Source organism: Plecotus auritus (assembly GCF_963455305.1).
Source record: "Plecotus auritus genome assembly, chromosome: 10".
Classification (NCBI taxonomy): domain Eukaryota; kingdom Metazoa; phylum Chordata; class Mammalia; order Chiroptera; family Vespertilionidae; genus Plecotus; species Plecotus auritus.
In genome coordinates, this window is record NC_137785.1 from 15,864,622 (window position 1) to 15,877,336 (window position 12,715).

Consider the following 12,715-nt stretch of genomic DNA (forward strand, 5'->3'; position numbering starts at 1 on the left):
CGTCCCCTCAGCCCCACAGCTGCCCAGGGCTGCCCGAGGCTCAGGTAACTAGGACCGGCCGAGGCTGTGCTGCCGGCAGTGGCAGCAGCAGAGGTGTGATGGGACATCACCGTCCCCCAATCGACGGGTCGCCTCCTGCCCCTGAGGGCTCCCGGACTGTGAGAGGGGGCAGGCCGGACTGAGGGACCACCCATTCCAGTGCATGAATTTTCATGCACCAGGCCTCTAGTAAAATAATAATAAATTTTAAAAGTCTGGATGGTAGGAGTTATTATTCTATTTAATGGTGAGGAAACTAAGTTGAAAGATAGTTATTTATGTGCTAAAATTAGCCAGACTTTAGTTTTAGAATATAACTTCTAAAATACATAAAATTTCAATGTTTATCCATGTATATCTTTTTTTCCAAAACTGTAGTCGCACCTTGCATACTCTCATGTAACCAGTATTTTTCATTTATTAATACCTTATGCATATCCTTCCATATCAGGCAGGGTAATTCTATGTTATCATTTTAATGACTCCTGGTTATTTACTTTATGGGCTATCAAATTTAATATACCTGCATTTTTTAAATCTTTAAGTTATTCTCAATTTTAACTAATGTAAATATTTTCATAGAGAATATTTTATGTACCTTTTATTATGTTTCAATAGTTCTCATGAAGTATATTTCTACAAATGGATTACTGGATAAAAGAGGCTTGTATTAGCTTATATAAAATAACTCTCAGGCCTTAGCTGGTTTGGCTCAGTGGATAGAGCGTCGGCCTGCGGACTGAAGGGTCACAGGTTCGATTCCGGTCAAGGGCATGTACCTTGGTTGTGGGCACATCCCCAGTGCGGGGTGTGCAGGAGGCAGCTGATCGATGTTTCTCTCTCACCGATGTTTCTAACTCTCTATCCCTCTCCCTTCCTCTCTGTAAAAAAATCAATAAAATATATTTAAAAAAAAAAAAAGCTTCTGGTCTCAAGTGGCATATCTCATATTGGCTTACATTTCTTTGGCCAGGGCAAGTTTAAAATAAATAAATAAAATAAAATAACTCTGAGGGAGGTTGTAAATTATCTCCCACTAGAATTGATTATGAATATTTCCTTAAAACCTCAATATTGGATATTATCCTTTTTCATCTTTCCCAACCTCTAGACCAATAATGACATTTCATTTTTATAATAATTTCATGTCTTTTATTGGTCATAAGCTTAGACATATTTTCAAATATTTATTAGTCATTTTCAGTTTTTCTTTCCAGTTTCTATTCATATATTTAGCCCATATCTTAAATTTGATAGATTGTTGTGTTCAGTTATATACTGATTTGTTTAAAATTAAGTCCATTAATTACATTTCCCATATTTGAAATAATTTTCCCTAGTTTATTTGCTCTTTAATCTTAGAGGTAGGGAAGTGTACTGAAACATTTTACATTTTCTGGAATTTAAATTGTTAACTATTTACTTCATGGTTTGTGCTTTAGATGTCATGCCTACACACACAGATGATAATAAAATCAATCTGTATTTTGGTAAGTACTCTGGTAGCCTCTTACTATTGTGAACTCTGTTTTCATGTGTGAGAGGTGGATGTTACTTTCCCAGAAGGTTGTTGGTTAACACGTGTGATTTTTTTATATAACAACCTTATTGAGATATAATTCTCATGCCATACAATTCACCCATTAAATTATACAATTCAGTGGTTTTTAGAATAATCACAGAGTTGTGTAATCATCATCACAATCAATTTGAGAGCAGTTTGATCACCTCAAAAAAAATCCCTGTACCCACTAGCAATCACTCCCCATTTCCTACCACTGCTGCACCTACTTCCAGTCTGGCTAATTTATTTTCCGTCTCTATAGATTTACCTACTCTGGACATGTCATATAAATAAAATCATACCATTTGTAACTCTTCATGACTGGCTTATTTTACTTAGCATGACATGTTTAAGGTTCATTCATGTTATAGCATGAATCAGTATTTCATTCATTTTTATTGCCAAATAATGTTCCGTTGTACAGCCCTGGCCAGGTGGCTCCGTTGGTTGGAGTGTCATCCTGGTCAGGGTACATACCTAGGCTGCAGGTTTGATCCCTGGTTGGGGCACATACAGGAGGCAACTGATCAATGTTTCTTTCTCACATTGATGTTTCTCTCTCCCTTCCTCTTTCTCTAAAAATCAATAAAAACATATCCTCAAGTGAGGAATATATATATAGTCCATTGTACATATATACCATATTTTAATCCATTCACTAGTCCAGGGGTCCTCAAACTTTTTAAACAGGAGGCCAGTTCACTGTCCCTCAGACCTTTGGAGGGCCGGACTATAGTTTAAAAAAAAAAAAACTATGAACAAATTCCTATGCACACTGCACATATCTTATTTTGAAGTAAAAAACAAAACAGGAACAAATACAATATTTAAAATGAAGAACAAGTAAAGTTAAATCAACAAAGTTCCCAGTATTTCAATGGGAACTATGGGCCTGCTTTTGGCTAATGAGATGGTCAATGTTCGGTTCCATATTTGTCACTGCTAGTCGTAACAAGTGATGCAAGTGTGCATCAGTTAGTCTAGATATGGTTGGAGATTTCAGGTGTTTCATTCTGGAAAAAGTCTGTTCACAGACATAAGTGCTGCCAAAGATGGATGCCATTTTGAGTGCATGGTTCCTGAGATTAGGATATGTCTCAGAGGGGAGAGATGCATAGAAATTAGGAAGGCTGCTTGACTTGAATGCGTCTTTCAGAGAGTCACAATTCTGCAGTTCAGCCCATTCCATTTGGTAAATTGTATCCACATTTTCAATGTCAATAGAAAATGGGTTACGGAAAAGCTGTATGTCCTGTTCATGGAGATGAAGCTCTTTAAATTGGAACTCCTTTTGCAACTTTTCCAGTGAATCCACACATGTTTTGTTTGGGAATGCAACCAATGGTTTTTCCGCTAACAGATTTTGAGTTGTGGGGAGATGGCAGAAATGTTCCTCCTTCACTTGTTTGATGAGGAGGCCTAATTTTACTTCAAATGCTTTTACATGTGATTGCATATCACAGATGAGCTTCCCCTTTCCTTGAAGTTGCACACTGAAACTGTTGAGTAGCTCTGTTACATCTGTCCGAAAGGCAAGGTGCCATTTCCATTCTGCATCATTGAGCTCTAGTACTTTTTTGTTTTTTGAAAGCAGAAAAGCTATAATCTGTGGAAGTAAGTCATAGAAATGTTTCAAAACTCTCCCTCGACTCAGCTAATGGACTTCTGTGTGGAACAGAACATCTTCATAGGCAACATTTAGCTCAGACAGAAATTCCTGAAATTGTCTGTGGTTTAGTGCATTAGTTCTAATGAAGTTAATACAAGATACCACAGTTTTCATAACAGAGTCCCACTTCAGTGATTTACTACACAGCGCTTGTTGGTGGATGAGGCAGTGTATGGCTATTGGATGAGAATGGTTATGTTTGTCCATCTCTTGTTTAATGGGAGCAATTACTCCTTTCTTAGACCCCACCATGCTAGGAGCACCATCAGTTGTCACACTGGCTAGTTTAGCCCAGTCCAGCTCCAAACCATTCACAGTTTGGCAAAACTTTTCATAGATATCCTCTCCTGTAGTTGTTCCTTTGATGCTTTGCAGTGCAGCAAGCTTTTCTGTGACTTAGAAATAGTCATTCGTCCCACGAATAAAAATTAGAAGTTGTGCAGAATCACGAGCATCATTACTTTCATCGAGTGCCAAGAAAAAATAGGAAAGTTTTTTTGCGGAGTTTTGCAAATGCTGATGCAAATTGTCTCCCATTTCTTCAATCCTTCATGTAATTGTAGGTCCTGAAAGACTCACTGTACTAAATAAATCGGCCTTCTCTGGACACATCTCTTTGACAACAGAAAGAAGGCATTCTTTAACAAATTCTTCCTCCACGAATGGTCTGCCAGTGCACACTATTAGCTTGGCAACTTGAAAACTTGCTCACAGTGATGAAATGGTTAGCTGCTTCTGCTTCACTAAAGTATTTTGCTGAGTTGTCAATGTATTTTTCAGTTTTAATATTTTATCTTTTCTCACTTCTCCGATCAAACAATCATATTTATCTTTATGTTGAGTTTGATAGTGTCGACGCAAATTGCATTCTTTGAACACAGACACTATATTCTGGCATATCAAACACACAGCTCTTTCCTTGTACTGCATGAAAAAGTAATCATAAGTCCACTGTTCTTTGAATATCCTGCACTCCGAGTCAATTTTTCTCTTTCTTGATATCATTGTTTCCTAGGGATTCCAAATTGCTATTAGTAAAATACATATATATATATAGCGCTACAAAAACAATATACCAGCAATAACTTTGCCCACACAGAGACATATAGACTGCACTGCCCATCAATGCAGTCTGATCAGTGCCCATCAATGCAGTCTGATCAGTGTCCATCAGTGCAGCCTTGCCAGTCCACATCATTTCAGCCTCACCAGTGCCCATATTGGTGGAACTCCGCTTTTACCCCAGGCTCACACTGGTGCAGTGCGGGAACTGGCACGATTACAGGGCCGGTTCCTCCACCACCTTTCCAGTTCACACTATCCTGTGCGAACCGCACTGCGATCTGTGAACTCGCACAGGAATCTGATCGCATGGGTGAGAAGACCCATGTAATCAGATTCCACTGCAGGAAAAAAGAAGGCACATATGCCTTTTTTCATCCGAATCTAATGCGAGTTCAGCCATACAAGCATATGGCTGAACTCGCACTGCTCAGAGATCGCAACAGTGTGAACCGGGGCTTACACAGCATACAACATACAACATCATACACAACTGAATAGCAATCAAAATATAAATGCACTTACTGTCAATTAAATTGGTTTTCCTACTGCTCGGATGTCTGCAGAGTTAAGTTCCCATGGGGCCCTAGGCAGATTACCAGTTTGGGGCCCCCATGCGATAACACTGAGCACTGACCATTTGCATTAACACTGACCGCTGACCATTTGCGATAACACTGACCGCTGACAATTTGCATTACCTCTGAGCACTTACAATTATCATTACCACTGAGCACTGACTATTTGTATTACCTCTGAGCACTGACAATTTGCATTAGCACTGAGAGCTGACTATTTGAGTTATCACTGTGATGCAACCCCCCTAGAATCCACCCCCAACCAACTAACCAACTTTAAAAAAAAAAAAGGCTCTCCTAACTTAAAAAAAGACTCTCCTAACTTCAAAAAAAGGCGCCCCCATCTGCAAAAAAAAGACCTCGTAACTTCAGAAAAAAAAGGCCCCCCTTAACCGCAAAAAAAAAAAGGCCCTACTAACAGCAAAATAAAATAAAAAAATAGACCTCCTAACTTCAAAAAAAAAAAAAAAATCCTAACTTGTTCTTACCTCGGTCCTCAGGCAGCAGCAGGCTCTGCACAGGCAAGCTCATGACTCGTCCTCCGATCACACCCAAGACTGAGAGGAGGAGTCGAGAGACAGAGAGAAGGAGGGGAGTCGGAGAGTGCGGCGCACATTCCACACATGTGCACTGCGGGCCCGGGACGAGTCGGCTGCTAAGCAGGACAGGCAACGGCGGCAAAAACACTGGGCGGGCTGCATGTGGCCCACGGGCCGTAGTTTGAGGACCCCTGCACTAGTCGATGGACATTTTGATGTTTCCACTTTATGGCTTTAATGAACAATACTATGAAATTCGTGTACAAGTTTTTATGTGGACATATGTTTTCATTTCTCTTGGGTACATTTCTCTTAGGAGTGGAATTGCTGGGTCATGTGGTGAAGAACCGCCAGACTGCTTTCCACACCAACTGCACCATTATACATTCCTACAAGCTACATATGAAGGTTCCAATTTCTCCACATTCTCGCAAAGCTATTATGTGGGGTTTTTTAAATTATAGCGATCCTAGTGGACATGAAAAGGCATCTCATTGAACAGAAGTAGTCCTACCAGCTAAGTCATGTCTATACACATCATCCTAACAATGGCCAGATAGGTGACAGAAGCCACCCCAGATCATCCAACCCCAGCCAAGCTGGTCCACACCAGAAGAAACATCAGCCAGTTTACACACTCATGAGAAGTCATGAAGAGTTGTTTAAGCCGTTATGTTTTGGGATAGTTTGGTATCCCTCAAAATTTTAACCGGTACAAACTCTCAGGTGTGTAATTGTCCGTATATCCTGGCATTCGCTGCCTAAGAAAAAGACCGAAGAAGCTGAGTCCCTGACACAATGGGTAGAACTCTGGACTGGAATCCTCCTATTGCAAGAGGGCTGGATTGACTGATGGTCCCTGGAGCTGCTGTACCCACTGATCACTCTTCACACATTGGTTATTCTAGGGCTGAGGACTTGTACCTGCTTCTAAAACTTGCAGCAAATGGGTGAGTCCAGGAGTCATCTCTGGACAAATCATTCCATAAGATAATTTTGTCAAACTAATGGATTTGGTCTGCAATGTTTTTATTTTCATATCTTCTTTCATTTTATTGAAAAAAATTTTTAGAAAATGACAGTTAATAAAGGACACAAACAAATCAGCAAATCAACAGGGATATGCTAGTGAAAAGCATAGACAATATAAAACTAAAAATGTCATTAGCTTCTTTAATCAGTTAAGAGCACACAAAATGTAACAGACAGAGGGTCTATTTTAAACAAATTAAAAAGCTGGGGTTTTTTCCCAATTCGCCTCATCAGATATATACACACCACAAAAAATGGTGTGTGAAGATGTATACAAGTAATTGTATCCTGAATTAAGGATACAATTAAAACAGCTATTGAAACAGGAATTAACAACAGATTGACAATTTTAAAAACTGAGTCTTAATACGCTGCATGGCACAAAGCTATACTATTCTGCTAGATATGAAGGAGAAAGTCTGTTCAGTTTTTAGCAAAAATGCTTCTCCAGAAAAGCAAATGAAAACAGTGTAATCAGCAGACCAAGGAAGCTACAGCTAGATATCAGAGCTATAATTTCTCATATCTCAGATAGAAAATCCTATTTATCCAGAATGGACTAAATTTCAGGACAAAACAGTAACATTTAACATTTTTTACATTGCTTCTTTCTTTCTCACCCCATAATTTTGCATGATCTTGCAAAAAGATGGCTGCTTTTAGAATTGGCTATTTTATTTTTCTTTCTGTGGCAAGATTGTCATGAAGTCTTGCTATTTCAGGCTCATATGCATCCATGACCAGTGTCCCGCTGTGGTCAAAAAACTTAGCAATGGACCTGGTGAACTCAGCTTCCCGTTGCTGCTTTGTTCTCCCACTGATGAAGGTCAGCTTCAGAGTGTATTTGTCATCAAACCTTTTGAGACTGGAGGACAGTTGCCAAATATCATCAGGATCCATCCCTGTAGGATCTTTCCTGTGGGCCACGAGAAAGATGCTCTACTCCTTATACGAGGTATAAAGGGTCAGGATCCCCATCATCACAAAATAGGATATGACGCACAACGCCAAAACAGGCTTGGACTCGGGAAAGGGTGCATATAATCCCAAATCAAAGCCACTATGGCAAAGAAACAGGAGATGGTACAGATGCTGAGGCGACCGTCAATTAGACCAAATTTCTCCACATACTTGTACTTTTCCAGAAATACCTTTTTGGCAGAATCATCCAAAGAATTTTTCACAGCTGATCCATCCCGTGTGTCAATTTTTACGGGCTTATCATCAATCTTCCGCTCATCCAACAAGCCGCTGCGGCCACTGCCTGTCCCGCAGCTAGAGCCACCGCCAGCCCCACTACTGCCTCCGCCACCACCAGATCTCCTGCCCTGTCCCCCCGCAGCCATCTTGTCTGCCTAGGCGTCTCCCTCCAATGTTGTGTGTGTTTTTTTTTTAAATGGTCATTGAGAACGTCACTTTTCAGAGCTTTTGGTTCTTTATTTCTAAATGTAGGTTTCATCTTCCTGTCCTCTGGGGTTGGCTATGTGGAAAAGTAGGAACAACCTAAATGTCCAACTTTAAGGAATTAGTTGGTACAACTTCAACATCCAAACATAATATGTTGCTTAAAGTATTCCAATACAAAATGTTTGAATGGAGGGAGAAAGTCTGAGCTGTGTGCATCAAATATTATCTGGGAACCTCTGCGCCAGAGTGTCGGCGATGTTGATCTCTTTCTCTGTAGAATAATGGTATTTTTCCTGTTCTTTTACTTGCTTTTTTATCTTATTTTATGGACTAACCACACACTGCTTTTATAATTACAAAATAAAAAGAAATACATTTACAAAAATACGTTGGGATTTTAAATTGGTCCAGTTTCACATTTTCTGATGTCCCAATTCCTCATTTTTTTACTTCTTAGTCACTCAAAAATGTAACTCCATTTTCTAATGCTTTTCACTGAGGAGATAAAACAGTAAGGCGTGAAGAAGTCTTTTTAAATTAAAGTGGTTGAGTATTTCAAGAAAGAGTAAGTGGCTGAAAGAGTAGAAAGCAGCAGGAAATCTTTTGAAATAAGTAAGATATTTCTTTGGACTTAAGATTATTGAGTTAATTGTTGTTGTTTTTGAATATTCAAACTACAGAAAGTATAAGAAATAAGTGTATGAAAAGTGTGTGAAAGGGGCACCTATGTGTGTGTTACAGGGCTGGGGTATGTGTACATGGCTGTATGTAACATACTCATTTGGCGTGAATGTCTGTGTTTGTTGTGTGTGTCTGTGGAAGTGACAGGGCCAGGATGTAATGCTACAACTATGTAACAGTCCTTATGTACATGTGAATAGTTGTGTGTATGCAGTGACAGACACTGTTTGTGGGATCATCTTTAGGCAAGACAGGACTGGCATGTGCCTCAAATTGGAGAGGTGTGTGTGTGTGTGTGCGCGCGCGTGTGCACGTGTCTTGAGCATATGACTAGTCAGGGCATATGTCTGTCTCTGGAATTATGTTGACAGTGGTGTGTAAGTGAGTACCTGTACATAACAGGTCTAGAGTATGTCTTTGTGACTGTATGTAACAACTATTGCATGCATCTGAACATGTGTGTGACTCCACAGATCTGGAGTGGATGGTCTTTGTGTTATACACATTGAGTACATGTTGACATCTGTCTGAGTATCATAGCAGAGATGTGTCTCCTTGTTATCTGTCATTACGTTGTATGTGTACTAGTATCTGTGCATATGACAGGGTCTTAGTGTAGGCTTATGACAATATGAGTGCTAGTGAGACTATGACTGGCATGCGATGTGCAAATGTGACAAGATGATTGAAGGTTCATCCTTTAGTGTGAATATGGATAGTGTGGTTTTGTGGTATATAACTATGACCCAAGACTGAATGGTCATAGATGTATTATATCCATGTGATGGAATATTATATGGCTAATTAAAAATGGATATGACATAATGTTAAGCAGTATTCAAAGATATGGATTAAGCCCTAGCCAGGGGTGGGCAAACTTTTTGACTCGAGGGCCACAATGGGTTCTTAAACTGGACTGGAGGGCCGGAACAAAAGCATGGATGGAGTGTTTGTGTGAACTAATATAAATTCAAAGTAAAGGAGCGGAGGGGAGAGCAAGAGAACCGGATAGAACAGCCGGATCCGGCTCGCGGGCCATAGTTTGCCCACGGCTGCAGCCAGTTTGGCTCAGTGGATATAGAGCGTTGGTCTGTGGACTGAAGGATCCTGGGTTTGATTCCAGTCAAAGCACATGCCTGGGTTTCGGGCTCAATCCCCAGTAGGGGGCGTGCAGGAGGCAACCAATCAATGATTCTCTTTCTTTTCTTTTCTTTTATTTTATTTTATTTTATTTTATTTTTTAAATAAATCTTTATTCAGATTATTACAATTATTTCTCCTTTTTCCCCCCATAGCTCCCCTCCACCCATTTCCCACCCCACCTTTTGCCCTTACCTCCCCCCCACTGTCCTCATCCATAGGTGTATGATTTTTGTCCATTCTCTTCATGAAACCCCCATACCCCTTTCCCCCTGAGAATTATCAGTCCACTCCCTTTCTATGCCCCTGATTCTATTATATTCACCAGATTATTCTGTTCCTCAGGTTTTTAATTCACTTGATTTTTAGGTTCACTTGTTGATAGATATGTATTTGTTGTTCATAATTTTTCTCTTTACTTTTTTCTTCTTCCTCTTCTTTAAGAATACCTTTCAGCATTTCATATAATACTGGTTTGGTGGTGATGAACTCCTTTAGCTTTGTCTTATCTGTGAAGCTCTTTATCTGCCCTTCAATTCTGAATGATAGCTTTGCTGGGTAGAGTAATCTTGGTTGTAGGTTCTTGCTATTCATCACATTGAAAATTTCTTGCCACTCCCGTCTGGCCTGCATAGTTTCTGTTGAGAAGTCAGCTGACAGTCGTATGGGTGCTCCCTTGTAGGTAATTAACTGTTTTTCTCTTGCTGCTTTTAATATTCTCTCTTTGTCTTTTGCTCTTGGCATTTTAATTATGATGTGTCTTGGTGTGGTCCTCTTTGGATTCCTTTTGTTTGGAGTTCTGTGGGCTTCCTGGACTTGTAAGTCTATTTCTTTCAACAGGTGGGGGAAGTTTTCAGTCATTATTTCTTCAAATAGGTTTTCAGTATCTTGCTCTCTCTCTTCTTCTGGCACCCCCATAATTCTGATGTTGGTACGCTTGAAGTTGTCCCAGAGTCTTCTTACATTATCTTCAACTTTTTGGATTTTTTTTTTTGCTTTTTGCTTTTTCGGTTGAGTGTTTTTTGCTTCTTTGTATTTCAATTCTTTGACTTGATTCTTGTGTTCCTCTATTCTGTTTCTGGGTCTCTGTATAATATTTTTTATTTCAGTCAGTGTATGTTTAATTTCTAGTTGGTCCTTTTTCATATCTTCGAGGGTCTCGTTATATTTATCGGCCTTTTCTAGGATATTCTTAAAAAGTCTTATAACCGTGGTTTTGAATTCTATATCCAGTCGTTTGTTTTCCTCCATTTCTTTCGTTTGTGATCTGATTCTTTGACCCCGCATTTTCACTGATTCCCTGAGTTGGTAAGGTAGATATTTGTGCTAGGTTTCCAATATGGCCCAGTGGGTCTGCTTCCCCAGTTAACCTGAGGTGGACACTCTTGGTGCACCCCTTTGTGGACTGTGTGTACAGCCTTGTTGTAATTACGACTTTATTGTTGGTATCACTGGGAAGAATTGACCTCCGGGCCAGTTGGCTGTAAGGATCAGCTGTGTCTATGCTGGGAGAAGTTCAGTGCTGGAGACAGCCTTATAGGATTAGACTTGCCAAATTGCAATAGCCTCTGTGCTCAGCTTGGATGGGGTGGAGTCTCAGTCTTGGCTTCCTGTCAGCCTTGCCCTTGCGCGCATGTGTGCTTTCAGTCCTCCGCCTTCCCCGGCTCCCGAGTCTCCGCCCGAGAGTCCAGACTCCCCCCACAAGAGCGTGGGTCCCCAGGGGCTCGCCTGGAACTGGGGTTCACTGCAGTCGGAACTGGGGTTCACTGCAATCAGAACTGGGGCTCAGTGCAGTCAGGATCCTCTGACTCCCTTCCACTAGGGAAAGCCTGTGGCAACCTCCGCAGCCTTTGTGCGCACTGGCCCGCGTGCGTCTTCAGACTTCTGCCTTTCCCAGTTCGAGTCTCCGCCGGAGAGTCCAGACTCCCCCCGTAAGAGCGTGGGTCCCCAGGGGTTCGCCCGGAACTGGGGTTCAGTGCAGTCAGAACTGGGGTTCAGTGCGGTCGGAGGCTTCCTTCCCCCTTCCGCCAGAGAAAGTCAGCCAGGCTCTCAGCCGCCCTTCCTCTCTGCGCGCACAAAGCCCCTTTGCTGTACCTCCAATTCTCTGTGAGTTTTTCTCTTTCCTTCTAGTTGTAGAATTTTCACTCAGCCAGCTTTCCTGTGGTTCTGGATGGTGTCCGTTCTGTCTTTTAGTTGTAGTTTTGAAATTGTTGTGCGAGGCAGCAGTTTAGGTGTTTACCTATGCCGCCATCTTGGTTTCTCCTCCTCAATGATTCTCTTTCATCATTGATGTTTCTATCTCTCTCTCCCTCTCCCTTCCTCTCTGAAATCAATAAAAATATATTTTTTAAAAATAAAAAAGATATGGATTGATAGTATTCAAAAAATTTAAAATTATATGCAATCTATTAAGCATTTTGCAAGAATTATATATTCAAAATGACATTTTAGTTGGATAGTCACTGAAGAAGGAGTAGGTATAGCCACATTTATTTTTTTATTTTTAAAAATATTTTATTGATTTTGAAAGAGAGAGGAAGGGAGAGGGAGAGAGAGAGAGAGAAAAACATCAATGTGAGAGTGAAACATTGATTGGCTGCCTCCTGCACCCCTGCACCCCCATGCCCCCGCCACACACACACAGCAGGGAATGAACCCAAAACCCAGACATGTGCTTTGATGGGGAATCAAACCAGCAACCATTCAGTGCACAGAGGGATGTCCAACCAACGGAGCCACACCAGCCAGGGCTACAGCCACATTTATTAAGTATCCTGTGTACCACACATTGTTCTGTCTGTTTGCATACGTTCCTCATTCCACCTGTAGAATCCACCTACCACAATTGGGTTATTCATAGGAAATCTTATGGTGAAATGTCCAATGGTATTACAAAGATACACCTACGTGAACTTTAAGAACCTGCAGGTGTTGTTTGTCTCAATCAAATGATTTTCTTTTTTTTTTTTTCAAATGATTTTCTTTATAGGCTCTTTTTGCTCAT

General features: G+C 40.7%; 1 pseudogene across 1 annotated transcript; it reads right to left on the reverse strand.

Annotated features, from left to right (window-relative positions):
- Window positions 1-7,152: 7,152 nt before the first annotated feature.
- Window positions 7,153-7,829, reverse strand: LOC308235703 (signal peptidase complex subunit 2-like; annotated as a pseudogene). Its single transcript has one exon. The product of its transcript is annotated as a signal peptidase complex subunit 2-like (transcript).
- Window positions 7,830-12,715: the final 4,886 nt, after the last annotated feature.